The following is a 24,279-nucleotide window of genomic DNA, read 5'->3' on the forward strand; positions in this document are numbered from 1 at the left end:
GGTTTTTATGAGAAGTACTTACTTTGTGAAAATGTAGACATAATTTGTGAAAATAAGAATTATATTAAAAAAAGAACACAAAAATATGGTAAATTTTTACATATTTTTCCCCATAAATTAAAATACAAATTTATGAAAATGAAAAAATTAAAACTTTGAAAATAAAAGATGACAGGAGTTACCATTATTTTTATTACCAAGCGTTATCCATTATTTTATAATTAACTTTAGACAATNAGTTACAAGAGAAACAAAAAATATAATCAGAAAACTATATTTTATTAATATTTAATCTATTAATCTCACCTTTTACATAAAATTCAAATACCATTTTTTGCTGAAAGTATGCATAAAAAATTAAGTAACAATTAATATAAAGAGAAGAAAAAAAAAGATTAAGCACATAGCCCAGCTTAAAAAAAATTATTATTAATCCAGTACTTAGATCATAATTTTAATTACAAATTGTCAGGATTAGAATTAATCATGGAATACAGCTATAAAGAATTATGATAAGCAATAATTATGATCAGAGTAAACATTATTTTATTCCCTGTAACAGAATTTTTTGGCATTCTGCGACAAACCTCTCTAGCGCTAATATCTTTCAGCAAGATACTTTTAATAATAACTAATGCATATGTTATTAATGACATTTAAAGTAACAGGAATGTTGTATTCACAAAGAAAAACCTATTAGGGTATAATAAAATTGTACTGTCCCATAGCGTGGGGGTTTAGGAAATAACACTCTTAAATAACACTATTTAATTTACAACATTTAGAATACAGAAGATGCGTCTTAACGCAACACTAACAGGTGAGGAAAACTAAACTGAAACTTTTAGAGGGAAAGTCCCAATTCAATTGCGTAGGCGTGATAATTCGTAAACATAGCCTCCCACGGCTAAATACATGACAAAAACTTAATGTATTTTTTTAAAAATGAATATGTAATATTTTTTATATTCTAATATCTCGGCAATATTAGCCCATTTTGTAAAAGAAATAACACACTAATTATTTCTTTTTTGCATTTCGTAAATCATTATCACATAAAAAAAATAATTAAAAATCATAAAATCAGTGAAAGAAAAGAAAACCAAAATTAAAAAATCACAAGTATTCTTCCCCTCTGAAAGGGAAAAAAAAATCTTTCAAAAATTTCTGCAGAAGAAAATTTTTTGATTCAACGTTCTTTATTTTTCATTTTTCTCAAATAAGAATCGAAAAATTACGAACATTTCTTTCCCCTCCGATGCGCGAAAAAGGCATCTTTTAAGTATTATTTTAAAGAAAGAGAACCAAAATTTTTTACTTTCTGAAGAAAAATTCTTTCTGCAAGAACTCTGTAACGTTTCTGTGACAATGTCGCTGCGATTCTGCCACAATTCTTTTCTAACTGAAATAGTGCATTTTAAAACTAGAAAAGAATAGTACTATAAGTCTAGCAAATAGAAAAACAGTGCAATGTCCTTAGAAATACCATTTATGTGTAATATTAATTGGATAATTTACCCAAATGCTATAGATATTTCTCTGATAAAAAAAATTATTTGAAGTATTAACCAAATTTTTTGTATCTATAATTGAAAAATGCTTATAAAAGTTTCTTGCATTCCATCACAAGATGGTCCCTGCAGCTGATGGGCAAAGGTATTTGGAACAGGTAATGATACATCTTTGTTTCTCTCATTGTTAAAAATTAAGAAATAAAACATTATTAATTGTAAAAATTTTGTTTAAAAATAGATATATATTGTAGTTAACAAAAGAAAAAGCTAATTTGATGTACATATAAATATTCTATAATTACAATAAATAAAAAGGGGGAAAAGCTCGAGAGTTCGAAACTTGTATAAAAGGATTTAGAAATGAGTACCTACTTTTTTATCTTCATTATCAATCAACTTGGAAAGCATAGAGCGACGTTTATTCTTTCTGCCAGCAAGTATTTGTCCATAACCAGCATACGTCCTTAATTGATTTGGGCGAATATTATATAGCAGTCTATTAAACTTTATCATTTCAAACTCGTCAAAGCTAACATATATAATAATTACACAAAACAGATCAGTTCAGTTATTATAGCTTATGTATTATGAAGGTATTACGAACTGTGTGTTTATTTATTGTATAGTATTGAGTATAGTAAAGTGCGGCGTGCTCTTTGCTTTCGCTTATAGCAATGCGTTTCAATAGGTAAGGCTTAATTTAGCCTATCAAGATTTATTTGAGCTCTGAGGCTCTTTTTCAAATGTAACATGCTACCACGGAATCCAACAGGGAACTTTTTATTGTATAGTACCAATCTTGGCAAACAATAATATACCTATATTCTGGTGGCCAAGGTACCAATATTTTGAAACTAGAGACCCTCCACCAAAACCCAAGTTGTTCAATTCAAAATGGTAGTAGAAGACAATATTCGCTTTAATCTAACTCACGTGATTTCGACATTAAATTAAATTTAACTCATTCACAAAATGGGTAGAAATAAGCAAAGCATTACAGTTTTAATGGTCTAGGGCAGTGTTTCCCAAACTTATGATTTTTTTGTACCCCTTCTAAATTTTTCGTAACGCTGTGTACCACTAATAAGAAAATTAATGAATTTTTTACTACAAAAAAATTGCACAAAAATTAAAAAGCACAACTGACTGTTGACACCACTAATTATTAACTGTTAACTCAGCTAAAAGTAGCCTTTAAAAAATACGTAATCGTAAATTTTCATGACTAACTTTGTTTTGAAATACATTTTTTTTTAATTTTCGTTTGTTGCAAGATATTTGGCATAGGAACGCGTACCCCCTCTAAAATGTTCCCGTACCCCTAGGGGTACGCGTACCACACTTTGGGAAACACTGGTCTAGGGTCTACTATATCCTCTAGCGAGTTTCTAGAAACATTACAGGTTGTTGGCATATTATTTAATTAATTGCCCCTCTTTTAATACCTTTTATAATCTTAGAATTTTTTAAGGCTTTTGTTGTTGTAATAGGATATATTGGCGTGAAATGTTAAACCTTCTTTTTAAAGATTATTAATTATGATACCACATAAGTATTTATTTTCCCTTTCTTCGAGCTCTTCGTAAACCTACTTTAGATTCTTCTTTATTATCATCTGATTAAATAAATTTAAGGTATTTCGTGTACAAAAAATTCGGACGTTCTAAGGTATTTCGTGTACAAATTTCCTTTACAATAAAGTGTTAGGTACAGCTGTCATTAGTTGTTTGAGATCTTACTATTTGACTGCTCTCATATGTAGAAAAAAGTGAAATCAGTTCTTTCCATGGTTGTCAAGGTTTTGATATGCGTCAGTTTTTGACTGTTTTAACCATTTATAAAGCCGTTCTTGCTAATAAGGTATAAATAGTGTAAATATTATCATTCATATTTTAAATAGTACATTGTAGGTGTGTTAAAAGTTTAAGATACACGGAGAAGTGTCACATCATATTTCTCTTCTATGTATTGAATTAGTCCTTCAATCTGTGACCAAGAATTTAGACAGACATAATGACAGCAATTATAGGTAGTAATTGTTACAAAAACACATTGCAAAGTGTCACATCATATTGCTCTTCTATGTATTGAATTAGTCCTTCAATCTGTGACCAAGAATTAAGACAGACATGTTGACAGCAATTATAGGTAGTAATTGTTATAAAAACATCATTATTCTAGGCACTAAATTCTTTTTATAAGTTAACCTTATACTAATATATTTGCATAAAATTGAATACTCTTAATTGTTTAAAATTAAAAACTAATTACCCAGGAAAAGAACAGAATCAGAATTAATTTATTAAAAAAAACATAAATGGAAATAAATAAAAAAAAAGGAAAATCCATGTTTTTTTTTAATATATTACATAAGGCATAAGTCCATTTTAACATCAAAAATTTTTAACGTTCGTAGAATTTAATTAAAAAAATAAATAAATATTCTAGTTAATGAAATAAATGCAAGTTAAATTCTTTTGTTTATAGAAAGTTTGTAGGGTTAAAAATGATTTAAATTATAGCAGAACCCTTTCAATACAGAATAAGATTCAACATTTAGTTGGGAATATATTCCAACTTTAAAACAGTAATTATAAGTAAATTATAAGAGCAGGGGCTGGAAGTGAATAGAAAATATTAATTTTGATTTTAAGAATGTACTTTTCAATTATGATTAAATTGTATCAATTTAATTTACGGATTTAACAACTTAATTACAAGAGCTTATGGAGCTACCTATGATTTTGACTTGTAACTGTACTATTTTAGAATAATTGGAAAAGAAATTAGAGTTTTTATTTGAGAGTTTTAATCCTTTGTTCTATGTCTTATCCCACAGTTTTGAATTACCTCTATTTGTTTAGCTTTTTTGTTGCATTTTTAATGCAAAGTTTTTAAGAGTAAACTTTTTCTAAATCAATCTTAAGGTATATTTTCATGAAAAGTAAAATATTGTTTAGAAAGTCAAGCTGCATTGTTAATCTTCTACAGTATAAATATTAAATTAAATAACGATTTACATACAATTTCTTTTGATTACAGATTGCATAAAACTTTTTTTTTTTTTACATTTACAATGTTTTATAATTTTTTTTAAAAACATGCAGCTGACTTAACTATCTTTAATTACATATTCAAGCTATAAAAAAAAGGAAGTTACATTTGGAATTTGGAAATTTACTTTTCAAACTTAGTTTTTATTATGTTCAATTGGAATAACTTACAAAAATTGAAAAACAACCTTGTTACCTAAGTCATTGAAAAGCCAGCTTACAGCATTACCTGTGTCCTTTTACTTTGGGTTAGTTCTCTGCCTTGGAGATTTTGGAACTTGCTCTTAGGTATTCTAGCAATACAATTCACAAACAGAATTTTTTTTATTGTTTTAATCTTGAGATAAAGATTAGAGTTATTAAATTTTTTTTTATTAACAAACAATTTTGTATTGAATTAAAATATTTTGAAAATAAACTTTAATTTTTTATGCAAGTATTTTCAATGATACTCAGACAGTTTTTTATTTTTATTTTATCCTTTTCAGAAGAATAAAAATTAATGTGAAACTTCGAAAATGAAAATTTGATTGATGCATTTTAAACAGAAGGATCAAGCCAGTATCAGTATGTACGCTCCTTAGGTTTCCAAATATCATAAATTGTATTTTATTATTTTTTTAAATTTTAACTTTTTTTCTTGTTGTTTGTTTTTCCTGATAGAATTATTTAAAATATTGTTGAAAGAATTATTAAATGTAGAATAATGATGTCACATGAAAAATATGAACTGGATCACTCAAAAAGTCAACTGTCAAATGATTGTTTACTTTTCAGAAACCGAAGGGACTTGGAGCAAGCTCCAAAAGCTCCCTGTCCCTGAACTCACCCATTCTCTTATAAATGTCATACTTTGTTGCTTATAATACATAATGGAGGCATAACAATTTATTGTATCAATAAAGTTTAACTGGTAGGTAATTCTCTTAGCCAAATGAATAACATGGTTCTCCAGTTTTATGTGTGTTTAAAAAAATGTTAAACTAAAAATTACAAAATTACTTTTTCTTTACTTTCTAGCATTAAGAATTGTTACTTTAGGATTTTTCTTTTTTTTAATATTGTTTATGTATTTTATTTCTTTTACAGGTCAATTTAATCCCAAAGGCTACTATGTCCTTAAAGGCACTGACAGAGCTACCTATAATTGTTGTCTTGATGTACCAGCTATATAAAATGAGTGTTCATTTATACTATTGATAATGACAACTATTACATTACAACCCACAGCTCAACAGAGGTAACTTAATTTTAATATTATTTACTTATTTTTTGATTATAGAAAGTTTAATATTAGTGACTATGCTTCAATGTTGAAATAGTTTATGAAGTGATAAATGCTTTCATAATTGTCTCTTTGTTTGCCAAATTACTCTTAGATGATAATTTATACATATAAGATAACTAAGAAATCTCTGGAAGTATTAAAAATGTTGCAGATGCTTTAAATTCCAGAAATTAGAAGCAGATTTCAGTTGATAATGATCATTGTCAATATTTACATAGATTTTGATTTATCTGGCATTGATTCTCATTTTTGCTATAAAGTATTTGTTTTTTTATAATTTTCTTGTATCTAAATAAAAACAGATTTATTCTATTGGTCTCAGTTTTTATTTTTATCCTTGATTGAAGCTGGAATGTCTTTTCTTTTTCTTTGTAAAGGCTTGCAGCAAAAATATTGCAAAGTGTGAGTTAGTTTTTTTCTAAATATCTTAAAACAATGTCATACATTCAACTAAAAAAATAGTCTAAGGAGTATTGATGATATCGTGTATAACATATTTTATTACTTTGTTACACTTATTAAAAATAAAACTTTCTTAATTCAAACAAATATTTTACTATGGAGTACAATGTAGCCTATTAAGTTGATCAGCCCACTAGGTATACCAAGACTAAAATTTACACCACTCTTGTCTCACCTCTTAATATACTGACCACTTCTCAAACTAGGCCATCAAATTGGTACATTACAAATGGTCAACCTGCATGATTTTTGCTGTAAAATCTATTTTATTGATTTTGATCTTGATTGTTGTTTTATCCTTGACTCGCTTGTCATTTTAATTTTATTTTTATGATGTTTACAGTCAAAATATTGCAGAAAATATAGAGAGAAACTTTTTAAATTAACTACTTGCATGCAGGATATACCTTAATGTCTTTCTTTTTTACTTATTTTATACCAAATGATCAAGTCAAAGCGGTTTTATACAATAAAATTCTTCAGTATTGTTTTTTACTTATTCAATTGTATTCTGTGAAAGAATTTTATGTTCAATGACTCTGTGGGACAAAGTTAAACATTAAATTTTATACATTTAATTTGTTCTTTGGGAAAAAAGCAGACAAAATGCAAAATGTTTGTAGAAATTTTATTTTTTGTTTTGTTTGGTTTTATTTTAACAGCAATCCATCTTTCAACAGAGAAGTTTATGTTGACTTTATGCCTGCACAGATAAAAACATTATCTTTTCTAGCTTACTTAGTTAGAATATATCAAGTGAGTAGGTTAATGACTAATATATTAAGAATCATTCATTATTTTTTTTGATAAATATTTTTTTATCCTGTATTTTTAAGGAAATCCCTTTTCTGCTCAGAAGTACTCTAATGTGGTATAACAATGTTGAGCACACTACTACTAACAAATTTTAAATAAAGAAAATTTAAGCAAATTTTGAATAAGTTCTCTGTAATTGCTTAAAACAATGTTAATTTTTTGTTTTGTTTTGTATCATATTTAACATTGTCCCTTACCGGTGACTGACGCGGCCAAAACAAAAGGTTCAGTGTCGGTCACTGATGGCTGATGTGGACCTCAACATGTTAAAAGACAATTTAATACTCACAGAAATTATTTGAGAATCGACTCAGAGGTTAAAGGCACCAAGCTATCAATGTGCTAGGGTGGGTATAACTTCAAGAAGTAAAAGCAACTTGTACTTAATCATGCCATTGGTTAGGAATTGTAGAGTTTTAACTTGTGTGACCCTCCTGACCTACAGCAGGCTGTTGTGAGAATGCTTTACTACATGTTAAGGATTTAAGAATGTATGATTTGTTGTCAACAGGGGGATTACTTTCAAGCAAATTAATGAGCTGTCTTTACATTGAGTACTTAATAATGTTAGTTGAAAAATTTATTTTCCTGGTCCAATTTTTCAATAAATTTTGAATTTAACATATCAATTGCCTTTTAGAATTTTTTTTAGTAATTATATTATATAATAAGACATAGAATATGATAAAAAAATTCTGCACAATTGATTAGGAATCAGATTTTTGGTTAACAAAATAAATAGCTGTAATGCTGAACTATTTGCTCTTTAGACATTAAACAGAGATAATGTGCAAAGTATATTGCAAAATATATTATCTAGAATCAGGGTTTCCGCTACGGTAGCTTTTTTCGCAAAATGCGAAAAGACCCCTCAAAAATGCTAAAATTCAACAAAGCATTTTCGCATTTTTGCTAAAGGATTTTACTAAATTCCATTTAAAAAAAAAGCTGTGTGGCACATAGGCTAGCATTAGCCGTATTTACAGAAACTGAATTACTTTGTGAATAAGGATTATTTAAGCACATCTTAATGCAACAATGTAAAAATATGTCATTTAATGAATTACTTTTATTTTTATATACCAATGATGTGTCTGAACAGTACCCATTAATAACTTCTGTTATAGAGTATTGTGCAACAATACCAATGCACACTGTTGACTGTGAAAGGGGCTTTAGCTGCCTTAATTTTATAAAAACTAATATTCGAAACAGGTTGTTAATCAACCATGTAAACAATTTGTTAATGATTAATATTGAGGGCCCTGAAAGTGCATTTAACTTTCAAGAAGCATTTGTAAAATGGGCAAACATGAAAGAAAGGAAGATTGTTAATTATAAACCAAAATGTTTTGATAAATAATAAATGTGTTTTTTTTGTTGTAGGTATTATTTTTGATATTCTTGTACATTACGCTATTCTTTGTCAGATAACTTACAGTACTTGTTTGATATAAAGTAATTTTATAAGCCTAATGGCATTTTAGCATTTTGCTAAAACTTTTTTTCAGATTTTAGCTTTTTTGCTAATGAATTTTTAGACTCAGCTTAAACCCTGTCTAGAATTCTTTAAAAGAGAAAATAAATTGAAGAGTCAAGCTAATGAAAATAAAAATGGAGTATGTTCATATTTAGAGCCAGGTAAAGGAAATGCTTGATATGATGATATATTTGGTTAATCCCTCCACCGGTATTTCCTTGCTTACTTGTTTATTAGAACTATTTTGACTAGCGGGATTTTTTCTGATTATTAAATTATTTTTATTATGTTGTGAATATAAAAAAAATTTCTGAGCATTTTATTTTATGTTTTACTACTGTGATTTAACTGTATCATTAATACAGGAACCTCCAATTATAAAATCACTGAATTGTAAAATTAACTGCTTTTTGCTATTAATTCTGCAAGAACGGAATCATTTTAATATCAAACTATGTAAAAACCATCTTCTAATAAAATTATTACTGTTATGTAAAGACAAAATTTTGTAAGGCTTTTGTTTAAAACAATGAAAAACTTTGCTTTATTTTGTTTGAATGATTAGAATTATCTATTTTCTCAAGTTNTTTTTTTTTTTTACTTTAGATACCATTTGAAAAATATTGTTTGAAATGTTCTCGATGTCTACTATTTCTTCTTATTTTTTTAGAAATTCTTTAATTTTTGTGCCATTTTCAGAATTCTGCATATCTAAAAATTAATAACTCTAAGGAAGGGAAATTTAATAAAGATATAATAGCAGGATTTTTTAAAAAAAGAATAGCAAAATTATATTTTAAAACAGTCTTTCTCAGTCTTAAATAATTTTTAATTTAAGTACTATTATTTTAAAAATAAACTATGTTATTATGTATCTATTATTTGCCAAGATGGAGTAAAATACTTTTCATAACTATGAACAAGCAACTAAAAAAAGGTTTTACTCAATGGCATAATTTCTATTAATGTTTAAATTAAGTCAATAGTCAATTAGGAATTCATCTCATAATGAACTTAATGTTGATAATAGTTTGAAGTTTACAAATCAATGACTAGCAATGAAGAAACTTTTTAAACAAAAATTTAGTTACAGTTTTGAATTGCCTTTGCATGAGAAAATGCAATTACTGTTTCCTCACTTAAATGCTTTAAAAACACACAAAGATCATAAATTATTTTCTAATAAATAAATAATTAATTAAAATATCATAGAAAATATTTTAAATGATATTTTATTGAAAAGTTATTTACTGTTTTAAAGAAAATAGATAACATCGCATAGAAAATATGCATTTTCTGAAAATTTTCGTATATTTTGTGCCTACAACCAGTGAACTTTTAAAAATGGATCAATTATGTTTTAAAAAAATTGATGATGTGTGTCATTTTTAATATCTTTGTGGATTATGCATGAATTTGCTAATTCGCACTTTGTGGCCCATTCTACTCCCAGAATAATCGGGAGTTTACTATGTAGCTAAAAAATATTGACAAATAACTTAATCTGAAATCACTAACTTTTGTATTATGTAAGACTTTTTTTCTTTTTTTAAGAAACCAAATATCCTTTTATTATATATTAAAATATATAATATTATAGTTTTTTTTAAAATAAGACTAAGTAAAAGATCCTAATTGAAATTACGAGATTTAGATCTTAAAGTAGTTAAAATTACAACTTAAACATTTATGCAAATATTCTAAATTCTTTTGATTTAAAAAAGGAAAGCAAAATATATTGATCGAACATCGAATGAAAATTATGAAAATAAAAATACACTTAAGCTTTGAGAAAATATAGTTTTTTGAAACTAATTAGTTTTTTTTTCTGTCGGTACCTAAAAAATGAGCAAAATAAGATCTTCATTTTTAACTCTGCTAAATTTCTCTTAACATTGTACAATTTTGATATTCTGAATCTCTTCTGGCAAGAAAAGAAATTTTAATGTGTTATCCTATTTACAAATAAATTTAGTTAAATTTAATATAATTACTAATATCAATATAACTTTCTTTTCTTATGATGCAACTTACAAAATGTATATCACACATTTAAAAAAAAATTAATTCATAAAAAGCATTTTTTCAGTTATATTAACATTTACATAAATAAAATACTTTAGTTTTAATCATATAAATTATAAATTCTCAAAGAAATAAAACTTATTTCTCGTTGTTTAATATTGTTTATTTTTAGTGTAAATTTTTTCATAGAAGCATTTATTGAGTTTTTCAAAATTCTTATGCGAAATTTAATAATTTTTCTGTTAATTAAGTAATAAATCAGAAAACGGATTTATTTGTAAATATGTTTTAGATCTTCAATTACTTGTTCTATATCACTAACTTATATTGTCTGATTTTAAATAAAATTATTTTTGTAGCAGATTTTCTACGTACTCTTGAGCAAAGGTAATAGGTTTTTCTCTACCAAAAAAGTATTTAGTTTAACATTAACATAAACCAAGTAGTTAAAATCACAAAATTTGCTTTTGAAGAAAAGTTTTAGTTAAAAAGTGGCTTCTTCATTTGCACTACTAACTTTAATTACTCATTATGATCAAAATTGTGATATGTTGATTGTTCCTTTTGTTAAATACCTCATAATAAAATAATTATACCCCTGGGAGCAAATTTTTTGTTGTATTTATACAAGTACTTGATCTTAATTAATTCCAATAATGCATGAATCATATATATATATATATATATATATAATGTTATTTTTAAAAGAACTAAAACATAAGAATGAAATTTTATGTGATCCAAAATATTTCATTAAAAACACTACAATTCATTTATAAAAGGTGGAAAAAAAAGTGTCTTATTTTTTACCATCACCTTTAACTTTGATCACTGCATATAAACAATGTTGCATGGAATAAACAAGTGTTTGGCAAGTCTTAGTAGTCCTATTGCTTTTCATTAGCTCAACTTTTTTTATTAGAGCAACTTCTTATAGTTTTTTCTTTAATATCCAAAAATTTGGGTAAGATCTGGGAAATTGGTAATAACTTGCTACTGTGGCATTGTAATTTTGTGTTAAGCGAGATCTTAAAATATTTTAATGTATGATGTGGGGCTAGTTGGAAAATGAAATCATCTTCATTTGTTCTCATGCAATTCCATACGATCACATTAGCTTCATGGACTTTTTCCGATACTGTTGTATAATTGCTTATCCAAACTCAAATGCCTTGATTTCCATAAGAGGCACAAAACATAGTTTCCTCACTAATATTCTCTTTCAGTCCATCAATCCCCATAATAAACTTGATTTGCATCATCACTTTCTAGTAAGCTTTTGTTTTATTGTCTCAAATAGTTTTGTTTTAGAAAAACATGAGATTGAAGATGCTGAATTGATTTTTTTTAAATTTTACTCTTCAGCTTTTTTTTCCAATTTGTTTTTGGTTACCATTAAAATGATTATTTTGATTTATTCTACTGATACTTTTATATGATTCTTGATGAGAATAATCTGAATTGTTAGCTATATATGTTTGAATTTTACCTGTTGATATGAGTCATTAACTCTGAGTTTTATTGATTCTGAAATATCAGGAAAAACTTTCAATTTCGAAACAATCATAAAGCAGAGAAATTCAAATTAATTGTTTAACAAATCAATAAATTATTTTTCTTTATATTTCAGTAGACCAAATTATATGTTTTTTAGTTTGCCCTTTGTCTTTTTTAAAAGTAGTTAGACAAATGTCTGCTGTTCAGAAAAATGTTCTTATTTTTTCTTTAATTTTTCCTTAGCCTACTATAAAGTCTGTATTGTATGACATATTCTGTTTTTTTCTCAAGTGCAGTCTATTATTTTTCAAGTCAAGATAATCGTTCATATGATTTTAAATAAAATATTAAGAAAATATTCCAGCATAAAATTATAATAATTTTGTATTTTACTAGTAAAATAAGCTTGTTTTGCAAAAAGTATCGACCTTCAGAAGAAAAGTTTTTTTGAAAACTGACTGACCCTAAATTTTCATTATAAAAACTTTTTGTTAGACTTCTAAACTTATAAGTCCGTATAATTTTAAATTGATAATTTTTATTTAGTAAGAGTCAGATATTATTAAACCATTTAAATGTTTGGCATATGTTTATTTTGTCCTAAATTAAAGTACATCAAAATCAGGGGAGCTTCTATATAACGAAATAATCTAATACAGTATATATACATAGTGCTCAGTAAAGTTAAAGTATCTAACTTCCAAACAGTTGCAGCTATTTTAAAATGTCTGCATCTATTAAAGTGTCTAGGTATTGTAAAATAGCTAGGTACTGCATGTTTATATTACTTAGAAAGCCAACTGGAAGAAAGTTGGGGATTTGTGTTCCTATCTTGACAAGCGATGGGATCTATCCTTATGAGATATGAGGAAAAGTAATGATGATAATTATTTTGAGTTCTTTGTTAGAAACTAGTTATTTTATCTGGATCATGTAAGGTCTTTAAAAATTATTTCACATTTTGTAAATGTATGTAGAGCTTAAAAATATTTTTTGAGTGCTTAAAAAGTACTTTTTTCACTTATTTTTGAGATGTTTAACTACACACCCTGGAAAAGCTCTTTGAGTACTTAAACTGATCATAGTACAGTAAAAATTGCTAAATCCAAACTTGTGCATAAAAAGTAAATATGTTTAGTTAAACCTATTTGCATATAAAAATCCTTATAACTTCCAAACTTCAATACCTTTACTTGTTTTTATATCTGATGCATATTAATTAATTTTTTTTAAATAAATGGTAATTTAAAAGTTTTTATATGAAAACTTTCAGTTTTGTATTTTTGGCTTTTTTTTTAATCATATTCAGAATAAAACAATATGCAGGACCTATTTAATAGCAATTTTAAGCACACAAATGCGTAAAATTGTATTTTTTTACGCACTTATTTCTTCTCTCTCTTATTGTCTTATTACTTCTAAATTTTAAAATCTAGCTTTGGGTCTTGCCTTTTTTGATATTATTTAAAAAAAAAAGCACATGAAAAAATACATAACTTTGCTTGACAGCTATGCATTGAAAAGTGCAAATTAAAATATAAAGCTTTTAAAGCTCTTGTCTTTTGAGAGAAATTATTATTTCATCATTGACTATTTGAATGTCTTCAAATTCTGTTCTGGCACCAAAAACTTGGTTCGGATTTAAAAACTAGAATTTTTAATTATTTATTTTCTTTTGATCGTGTTCAATTTAGAATAAAGGAAACTTACAAAACATTACCTCACTTGCCCAGACAGCAGCATCAGATGCTTAAATATTTATTAGTTTAAATTTTTATTGTTTTTTTCTTCATTAAATCACATTAAGTATTAAACTTTTGGTTCTATTGACATGAACAAATTCATCAAAAACTACACCTCCCTGTCAAGATAGCATAGTTTAAGTTTTGTACCACTCTGACCTCTTCTGTAAATTCAAGATAGCTGCAAAAGCTCACATTGAACTTAAAATATCTACATTTTTCTATAATTTTTGAAACAATTAACAGCTTTACTCTAAATATTTTCATGTTCACTTATTTTGATAGAATGATTNTTAAAAATTATTTCACATTTTGTAAATGTATGTAGGGCTTAAAAATATTTTTTGAGTGCTTAAAAAGTACTTTTTTCACTTATTTTTGAGATGCTTGGCTACACACACTGGTAAAGTTCGTTGAGTTCTTAAAATGATCATAGTACAGTAAAAATTGCTAAATCCAAACTTGTGCATAAAAAGTAAATATGTTTAGTTAAACCTATTTGCATATAAAAACCCTTATAACTTCCAAACTTCAATACTTTTACTTGTTTTTATATCTGATGCATATTAATTAATTTTTTTTAAATAAATGGTAATTTAAAAGTTTTTATATGAAAGCTTTTAGTTTTGTATTCTTGGCTTTTTTTTTAATCATATTCAGAACAAAACAATATGGAGGACATATTTAATAGCAATTTTAAGCACACAAATGCGTTAAATTGTATTTTTTTACACACTTATTTCTTCTCTCTCTTATTATCTTGTTACTTCTAAATTTTAAAATCTAGCTTTGGGTCTTGCCTTTTTTGATATTATTTTAAAAAAAAGCACATGAAAAAATACATAACTTCGCTTGACAGCTATGCATTGAAAAGTGCAAATTAAAAGACAAGAGCTTTTAAAGCTCTTGTCTTTTGAGAGAAATTATTATTTCATGATTGACTATTTGAATGTCTTCAAATTCTGTTCTGGCACCAAAAACTTGGTTCGGATTTAAAAACAGAATTTTTAATTCTTTATTTTCTTTTGATCATGTTCAATTTAGAATAAAGGAAACTTACAAAACATTACCTCACTTGCCCAGACAGCAGCATCAGATGCTTAAATATTTATTAGTTTAAATTTTTATTGTTTTTTCTTCAATAAATCACATTAAGTATTAAACTTTTGGTTCTATTGACATGAACAAATTCATCAAAAACTACACCTCCCTGTCAAGATAGCATAGTTTAAGTTTTGTACCACTCTGACCTCTTCAGTAAATTCAAGATAGCTGCAAAAGCTCACATTGAACTTAAAATATCTACGTTTTTCTATAATTTTTGAAACAATTAACAGCTTTACTCTAAATATTTTCATGTTCACTTATTTTGATAGAATGATTCTATAAACTTTTTTCCAATTCTAAGTAATAAAGACTTTTACTAGTTCCTTAGCTTTGTGATTAACGGAGTAAATATGATGTAAGTACTCATTTTTCCCATTCTGCCCTTCTCCCAGCAATTGATTTCCAGCTCTTTACTTTTAGGATGGTAAAATCTTCATCCACATAGTCTTTCCATCTCATTTTGGGCCTTCCTCTTGGCCTTTTATTGGAGGGGGTTGCATTAAAGACTCTTAATGCTGTTCATTCTGGGCTCATTCTCACTACATGCCCGGCTCATCTCATTCTACTTAGTTTAATAGATTTAATGATATCATCACTATTAAAGATCTTATATATTTCAAAATTATATCTTTTTCTCCAGTTGTTGTTATCAAGGATAGCGCCAAAGATGGTTCGTAGGACCTTCCTTTCGAAGGTTGCTAATAACTTTTCTTTCCTTTTTGTTAAAGTCCATGTCTCTGAATCATAAGTCAAAACTGATTAATACCTAATAAAGTAAAGTAAAATCTTCGTCTTTCTTTTCATTAAGTGAGATTTCAACAATGATATTAAACCATAGAAGCAGCAATTGACTGCGATTATTCTTTTTCTGATTTCAGGATTAATGTCTTTATGATAGTTTATTTCTGATCCTAGATAAGTAAAATTTTTTACAGATTCAAATTTAAGAGAATCTATTTTAAACAATTTAGGGGTATTTACCATTATACCACAATACATATATTTTGTTTTCTCCACATTCTCATCAGTGCAGTCCAAGATCTTGTGATGATGTCTACATCATCGGTGTAAGCTAAAATCTGCTCTGATTTATTAAATATAGTCCCTGGAGTATTTTTGCCAGCATCTCTTATAACTTTTTCTAAGGCTATGTTAAACAAAAGACATGCTAAGTCTGTGTACCAACAGCAAGGAAATTTGGCATATTTATAACTTAAATCACTAAGAAGGTCAGTGTTATAGCTTTCTATTATGAACTGTTCAAGCGGGATAAGCAAACAAAATAGAATTTTCTGACTAGTTAAGCATTGCCCATTGTTTTGAATTTAATTTTGACAATTCAAATATTTTTAATATGACATTATGACATCAGTAGTGATATTTGTTAGCTTACAGATCTATTTGTAAAAAAAAAAAGAAAAAAAAAGAAAGAAAGGAGTTCACTACTAATACATTGAATTATTTTTTAATTGCTATGGTAGTATTTTATTCATTTTACAACATGATAACTACTTCAATTTCTTTCTTGTTTCATGAAGTTATTCTCTTTTTAAGGAAAGAAAAACACTATATTGCATTTAAATATTAATTTCATGTTAAATTTTATCTCTGAAGTCTATGAATAACAGTTCTTCATCAGTATGTGTGCTGTGGCGAGCATTGGATGAAGCTTTGGTGCCTGATATATAGTGGCTGTCAAATTTCATAATTAATTTGTCTTGCAAGACACAGGAAATGTTACTGTTATACACTGAAGAGCCAAAAAAACTGGTATACCTGCCTAATATCTTCTGAACATCACGTTGCAAGGCATCCCAAATATATTCAATAATGTTCATGTCTGGGGATTTTGGTGGCCAGCGGCACTCTTCTGAATTTAGACACTTCCGCTGGCCACCAAAATCCCCAGACATGAACATTATTGAATATATTTGGGATGCCTTGCAACGTGATGTTCAGAAGATATTAGGCAGGTATACCAGTTTTTTTGGCTCTTCAGTGTAAATGTTTGACTGGCTAGTAATAAAACCCAAAGAATATAAGATAGTGTGATTCTCCACAAATGCTTTTTATTTAAAAGTATTCTTGTTCTGAAGGTTATATTTTTGTTCAAATTGTATTTTTATGCATCTGACATTCATTGCTTGAAAACATTTTGTTTCTCGGCAGGTGAGCTACACCGATTCTCTTCTAATGGATCAGCGTTTGAATCCCAGCCCTCCTTCTTCTACCAGTTCCTCTTGTAGGTCAACATCTTCTTCTGCATCCATACCTCCAGGCAGAGTCAGAAGTAAGTTATATATTTGTCTATTTTAAATTAAATTCTAAAGGCTTTTTCTCATTCCAATTTAGAAAAAAATTGTATTCATAGGATTTTTTTTTAATTATAATTTAAACATACTTTCTTGAATTTTTGGTGGTCAGCCAACAATTATCTATTCAGAATTGAACTAAATTATTTACACTAAATTAATTTATACATTTTATGAGATATTAATCATTAATTTTTGTAGAGAAGAAAAGCAAACTCTTTCTTTTTGAAGTAGCAAACTTTTTATGTTCTTCCTTATTTTATGACTCATTTTAGTTAATTTTTACATAATAGATTTTGACTAAATTACCTTATGTATAGTGCGCAGAATAAAAAGGACAACCCTGAATAGCTTTTGATTTAATATGATCGGATCTTCACCTCTTAGGACTCAATCTTAATGGTTCAAGAGGGTGACCTCAAATATGCTGATTAAGTAGTGCAGAGGATGTTTTAAGTCACACACATAAATGTATTTTCTCTGTATGAACATACTTTTTTTGTTGATGGTTTTGAATTTGACTCCTAGAATATAGGATCTAGCGGTATTCTGGAAAATATAGTCCCAATAGTCTGGTCAAGAGACCCGTTCAAAGTTTAAACCCCTGAATGTTAATTTTACCTTTTATGTATTTCACCTTCAGTCTGAGAACTTTTTAAGCGAATTGAAAAGTTTTTGCTTATAATTATAAATTTTTTTTTAAGGATTCCATGTATAATATAACTTTAGTATGCATATATAATTTTTTTTATTTAATAGTAATAGTCAAAAAAACTATTGAATTGTAAGGTATATAAGTTTTTGGATCATTTTAAAGAATGCAGTTGTAAATTTCTAAATGTAAAATTTTAGCGAAATCATTCGAGTAGTTTCTGAAAAATCAAATTTTGAAGAAGATTTATTTTTAAAATTTAATTTCTCTAGAAATTATTCCATCAATTTTGCTCAATTTTTTTATTTTTCCAGGCAAAAATACAATTTTTAAAATAATGTCAAAATTGTATACCGTACAATTCAATTATTTTTACTACTAAATAAAATAATAAGTTTTTACTTAAAATATTTGTTGTATGGAATTATATTTGGCTAAACTAAGCTAATAATTATAATTAAAATTCTTCAATTTGCTTAAATATTTTTCGAGATGTGGTGAAATACGGTAAAAGTAAAATTAACATTAAAGGGTCCAAACTATTGAGGCCATATTTCCGAGACTGCTGCTACTCCTATATTTTAAGTGCCCGAATTTCAAACCTTTCGAAAAGTTTATTCTGAGAAAGTTTATTTTTGTATCAGATTTCGTAACTTTCATTGGCACTAATTAATTAGCAATATTTGATGTCACCCCCTCAAACCATTAAGTTCAGTTCTAGAACTGATCATTAAATCGAAAGTTATTCAAGGTGATCCATTTATTTTTTTGTGCACTGTATATATTCATCATCTTTGTAATTATTAAATTAAAATGAAGTAGCCTAACAATCCCTGAAACTTTATTTTATAAAAATTTAATGGTACTATTTAGAAGATACAGAAAGATACAAATCTTTCAATCTATAGAACTAGGTTGTTTGTAAACACTTGTTTTTGTAAGTTCTGGAAATCACTCTGAGATTATCTCTGAATTTCAGAATCTGGACACTATTAAAACTATCTGACTAAACAAAGTTTTAAAATTAAAAATAGTATATTTTGTAATTCTTTTGCGATAAAATTCACTTTTAATGTATTTAAATGAATAAAATAATTAATTTTTTCTTTTTAAAAATAGTCTGGCATATAAATACTTTACATAAGAAATGTTCTGAATCTTTTTCTTAGGTTATCACTATGACAGAACAACTGCTAGTTTACGATTTTAGCCATAGATAAGACCATTCAATTAATAATACTTAGTGAGTATTTATTAATTTTTATTATTTTATTTAATAATAATCAAAAGAAATTTTAACTAAAAAATATGCATATGATGTCTAATTTATTGCATATTATAAAATCAATGAAATTTTGCATGTTTCTTGGCCTTAATTTCACTACAAAATGTTTTTGGGGTTACTGAGGCGTTATGTTAGGGTAGCTAAGGCAAAGTAACCCAGGTCAGAGGGAAGATACTGTACAAAGATAACTTTGGGGGTTTAGCACAAGGTTGATCTCTTTACTAAACCAAATTTCCCCAACTGCATAGTAAGGAAAAGAGTGAAAAGAAACAAAGGTTACCCAGATCTAAAACAGATGGAGATTCATAGTGTTCGATTAATGTCAGGTGAAAAAAATGATGGGTTGATGTACAACAGGCTGTATTGCTTAGACGGTAGAAATGCTGAAATACCTTTAGAAAAATATCACATTAACTACTAAGGATGCTTTTGTTTCTTAAAAGAAAACATTTAATAATTTTAAGAGCTGGTAACGAAAAAACTTTTCTCCTCTGACTTTGAATTTTCTTCCGAACCTCGTTAACACGAAATTTGCGGGACTATCAGAATTATTTATGTCAACCAGATTTCATCTTATCCGATATATTATGAACACAATTTATTACGTACTGTTAATACATATCATATACTACGCTTGTGTACCAAACAAATTAAAATAAGCTTAAAAATTTCAATAACTTTATTTAACTATTTTATTTATTTACCCATCTGCTACTCCTAACAAACGTGGATAATAGAAATCGCATTCCTCAAAATGAATAATTAGCACATTATGCACATGCTTCTTATCTGTGTTGTGACCTTTCATGTAAAGCGATAATTAGTAAGAAATATTCATGTTAAATATTATGTAAAATGCAATAATAATTTATTGCTGACTCTCGGGACCAAACATATATTTCATGTAAAGCGATATTTATCCCTAAGTGGTTTGCATTAATAAGGTTTGACAGTATTTCCTTTTTTTTTCGTATGAAAAAACTTTGATATTTTTACCTTTTTCATTCATGTAGGAAGTTATAAACAGAAAAGAATAAAAGATATTGTAGTCAACATATTTACAACTAACTTCGTAACTACCCTTGGAAATTCTCTTAAGTTCTACTTTAGAACAGAGAATTCCTTTTTTGATTCTAGTTACTGTTTTACCTTTTGCCAGGCGATGTATTCATGTCATGATGTCTTATAGTAATTATCGCTTGTCTTGATGATATTTCTTGATTTTATTCATTAAGCATCAAAAATGTATCGTAACTGGTTTTATATATTTACTTATAAATTATATTCAAAACTTATTTTTAATTAGTATGAGCAATTTCAAGAAGATTTGCTCCTGACACTGCTGCACCTACTCCATCACTTACAGCTAAAGAATGGCTGAATGGAAAAAACTGAAATCCTATTCTGATATCCATGTATGTAGGTATGGTAATAGTCATTGTATGTTTCGTAATAACTCTAGGTAAAAAAAAATTAAACTGCATAGCTGTCAGCTTTCATGAAAACATTAGAAGATTCCTAACTTTTGGGGAAATCTTTTATGCTCATAGAAAATATTCAAGTCTTACAAACTTTTGAATTATTTTTTTTAACAAAATCAAAAAAATTTTGAAATTTTAAATATTGCTACAAATTCTGCATTACATTTTCATTCAGTTGAGCTTTAGTAATCAAGCATTCAGATGCATTTTTGAAGCTACAGATTTAAAATACCACTTTATTAGAGTGAGCAAATTTTTTGTTTCTTCTATCTAAGAGAAAATTGTCTGCATGTATGTAGTGTATATAAAATCTTAGTGCTGTTAGAATTTTAATGTTGTCTGAATTTTAAGCTCATTTTTTGTTTACTTTGAAATAACAAGGAAAAGCCTGTAGTTACTCTGAATGTTTCCTTTTATTTCATATAGTGTGCCTTATGAAAAGCCTTTTTTTTAAATTTTGTAAAAAAGGTGATAAAACCTGCAGAAATAAATTATTAAATTATACTTACATTATTAAATTATACTTATATATAGGTATTTTGTGTGAAAAAATATAAATTGTGTTCTCAAAACACAAGAAACATTTTTAAACAAATCTATATATCATAATCTCTATATATCTTCAATTTCATTGAAGATATTTAACGAAACTATTGGCAAAAAAATATCTAAATTCACAATTGTAAATATTTTGTAATTTCAAAAATGCATTTTTGAAATGTTTCAAAGTACTCATTCACTTTTTCAATGATAATATAATTAAAAAAAAAAACTAATGAACTTTTCTGGAATACAATTGATTAACTTCCAGAAATTAAAAGAACACATCTATGTAAATAGCATGTTGATTTCTCTCTGTTTATTAGTTATGGATTAAAAGCATGTGTAATGAAATATTCTTGCTGCATTTTGTATTATTATATGCCCTTAAAGGTGCTTTTTTTTTGGTGTTTGTAAGAAGTGCTTAGTTTTCTATCTTTTAAAAGAAATTTTTTTCCTTGCCGTGTCAATTTAAATTCTAAATCTTCATGCAAAATACAAAAAATGCTTGATTTCCACAATTTTCTCTGCAATATTTATCAGAAACTAGTTATTTTATCACAATCATGTAAAGTTTTTTAAAAGTTATTGAATTTTATTGATTTTATGCTTATAAATTAAGAACTTTAAGCAATTGAAATTTTTTTTATTAGTACACAGATCCTAATTATGATTTTTCTTTTGGAAAGTGATTAAAAATATTTTTTGAGTGCTAAAAAAGTACTTAAAAGGTGCTTATTTTGTGTTAAAAAATATGGCTGAGCACTCTGTTATTACAGTTTGGTCTCCTTTTAAAAAAAACTTATTTACAGTCTTTTCTTTTACCCTGATTCTAGTTAGTAACAAAAGCCTTGTATTTGAAGGCAATACTGTTTAATATAGCATCTGCATCTTATTTTACAACTCAGCTTCTTTCTTATTAAAAAAAATTATAAATTTTCTGCACTGTCTAAAATTTCTTAAAATGTAAAGATACCATATTTTTGTAAATATTGCTAGTTACATATTCAGCCTATATTTTTGACTAATTGTCCCTGATTGATTATTAAGATCACGGACAAAACCTAAAACTAATAAAATAAGAGCATTCTCATTATCCTGTTACATTGCCTACCACATCATTAGTGTATTACTTCATGTTTTCTTCTTATTTTTAAGATTATTTCCAAATTTTTTTTTCTTCTTTTTAGTTGGGTTTAACAATAAAAAAAACGGCTTTTTGTAGCGATTCAGAAAACCGGAAAAATCAGTTATCCCGAATAGCGATCGTCCCGACCGTTCCGGATAATCGGTTCCCGACTGTATTAATTTTTAACTACTAAGTATATTTGATTTTGTACTAAACATTTGATTTTTGCAATGAAAAAAAAGTTTGATAATTTATGTACCCAAATCATCAAAATAACTTATAAGTTAAAAGGTTGAAGAAATGTTGTGTGAAACTGCTGATGTATTGGGTTGTGTAGTTGATTAATTGAGCTGCAAGTTCTGAATTTGTTTATTCTTTATTTTTCACCCTGATATCATGAATTACTCCATACATGAATAAAACTTTTGATCTCGATGTATTCCTTAAATCAGTATGTATTAATATTTGTTTGAATTGCCATTTTTATTTGCAGTCTCTTTTACTGCTTAAAATAACTAACTAACAGAAAACCAGTTTATTTATTTTAGTGAAAGTAAAGAAATTCCCGATTTCAACTAACAACTAGTTTTAAAGGGACCAATTTAGCAAAGTTGTGTCTATTTAGAAGCAACACAACTTTGCATAGCTTGACAGTTTGCTTAGCTAGAAGCAAAAGTTTGAAGTGGTACCTACGGAAATTAAAATAATGGGCAGTTTTTCACAAAGTATCTATTTTATTAATTTTTAAAAAAAATAAAGATTGTTTATTGTTTACAGCTGTATTACTTTGCTGAATATTGTTTACAGCTGTATTACTTTGTTTAAATTTTATTCAGGGTACTTTATGAAGGAAAGGAGAAAGTCATGGCTGACAGTGAAGTGGTCCTAAATACACCAGGTGGTCATTTAGCAAATGTAAATAATAGTGGTTCAAAAACTTTTTACATATCGGAGGGCAGCTGAAAATGATCCCTGCAATCAACTAGTTGTTACTGATATATGTATCATATTAGCAAGTAAGGTAATTTATCTTTGCTTCTTCTATTGTCTCTTTTTAATCAGCTTCCAATATCAGTTTAAACATATGGCTAAAAAATTTTTAATAATAGCTTTTTATTGTGTTAAAAAGTTTTTTTTTCCTGCAGATTTATTTTTAAAAATTTAGAAGGTAACGCCATGAAAGGTCTTTAAAATAATGGTGGTTTGTTTGTTCAGACCTCTAAAATCTGTTTCAAACTAACATTAAGGCTGCATTTTTAAAAGCTCATTNTTTTTTTTTTTTTTTTTTTTTTTTTTTTTTTTGCTAATAACAATTTCTTCATTGTTTTTAAGATTTTTTTAAAATTGCTGCTGTGAGTATGCAACAGCTATTCTTGACTGTTAGGTTAAGTTTAACCTATCTTTTGCCAGCTCCATCTATGATTATTTTGAATATAAAAGAAAGCATCAATATGGAGAAAAGCCACAGTTTTGGGAAAATGAATAGTATTTATGCTCTAATTTTTTAATATTTAAAAACTTCAATGCTGCATTACCTTAGCTCAAAAAATTTGCAAAATATGAGAGTAAGGCATTTGCTTGGATAATTTTTATATGGGTGGAAAAATGACGCTAGATTGGCAATTTTTAAAAAGTATGCCAACTTTTAAAATATTTAAGTTATTTGTCTGTTCTAGAGCCTTTTTAATTTTTCAAGTGCGAGACACTTAAAGTTTGACTTTTTTGTTTGTTTTTTTTGGGTTGAGAGTTTTAAAAAAAACCATTTGCCAGTTAAAAAATTATCGCTTGACCAGCTGACCATTTTGGTCAATAGACTGTAACGGGATGGTATACTAATTTAGTTTGGTATTTTTTTCCTGTGTTGCTCACATAAAATAACATACTTATTCATGATTG

General features: G+C 27.0%; 1 long non-coding RNA gene across 11 annotated transcripts in view; it reads left to right on the plus strand.

Annotated features, from left to right (window-relative positions):
* The first annotated feature begins 2,555 nt into the window (after window positions 1-2,555).
* Window positions 2,556-24,279, plus strand: part of LOC122273032 (uncharacterized) — a 31,858-nt gene continuing 10,134 nt past the window's right edge. For 2 of the 11 annotated variants that reach the window (XR_011637703.1, XR_011637693.1), the window contains exons 1-7: window positions 2,905-3,662; window positions 5,056-5,134; window positions 5,657-5,807; window positions 17,154-17,274; window positions 19,118-19,191; window positions 20,540-20,656; window positions 23,220-23,404. This is a non-coding gene — a long non-coding RNA (uncharacterized lncRNA). Of the gene's footprint in view, window positions 3,663-4,690; window positions 4,856-5,055; window positions 5,139-5,656; window positions 5,808-6,309; window positions 7,074-17,153; window positions 17,275-19,117; window positions 19,192-20,539; window positions 20,657-23,219; window positions 23,405-24,279 lie in introns of those variants that run through there. The other 9 variants (XR_011637700.1, XR_011637696.1, XR_011637701.1 and 6 more) reach the window with 9 other exon arrangements.

Source organism: Parasteatoda tepidariorum, chromosome 9 (assembly GCF_043381705.1).
Source record: "Parasteatoda tepidariorum isolate YZ-2023 chromosome 9, CAS_Ptep_4.0, whole genome shotgun sequence".
NCBI lineage: Eukaryota > Metazoa > Arthropoda > Arachnida > Araneae > Theridiidae > Parasteatoda > Parasteatoda tepidariorum.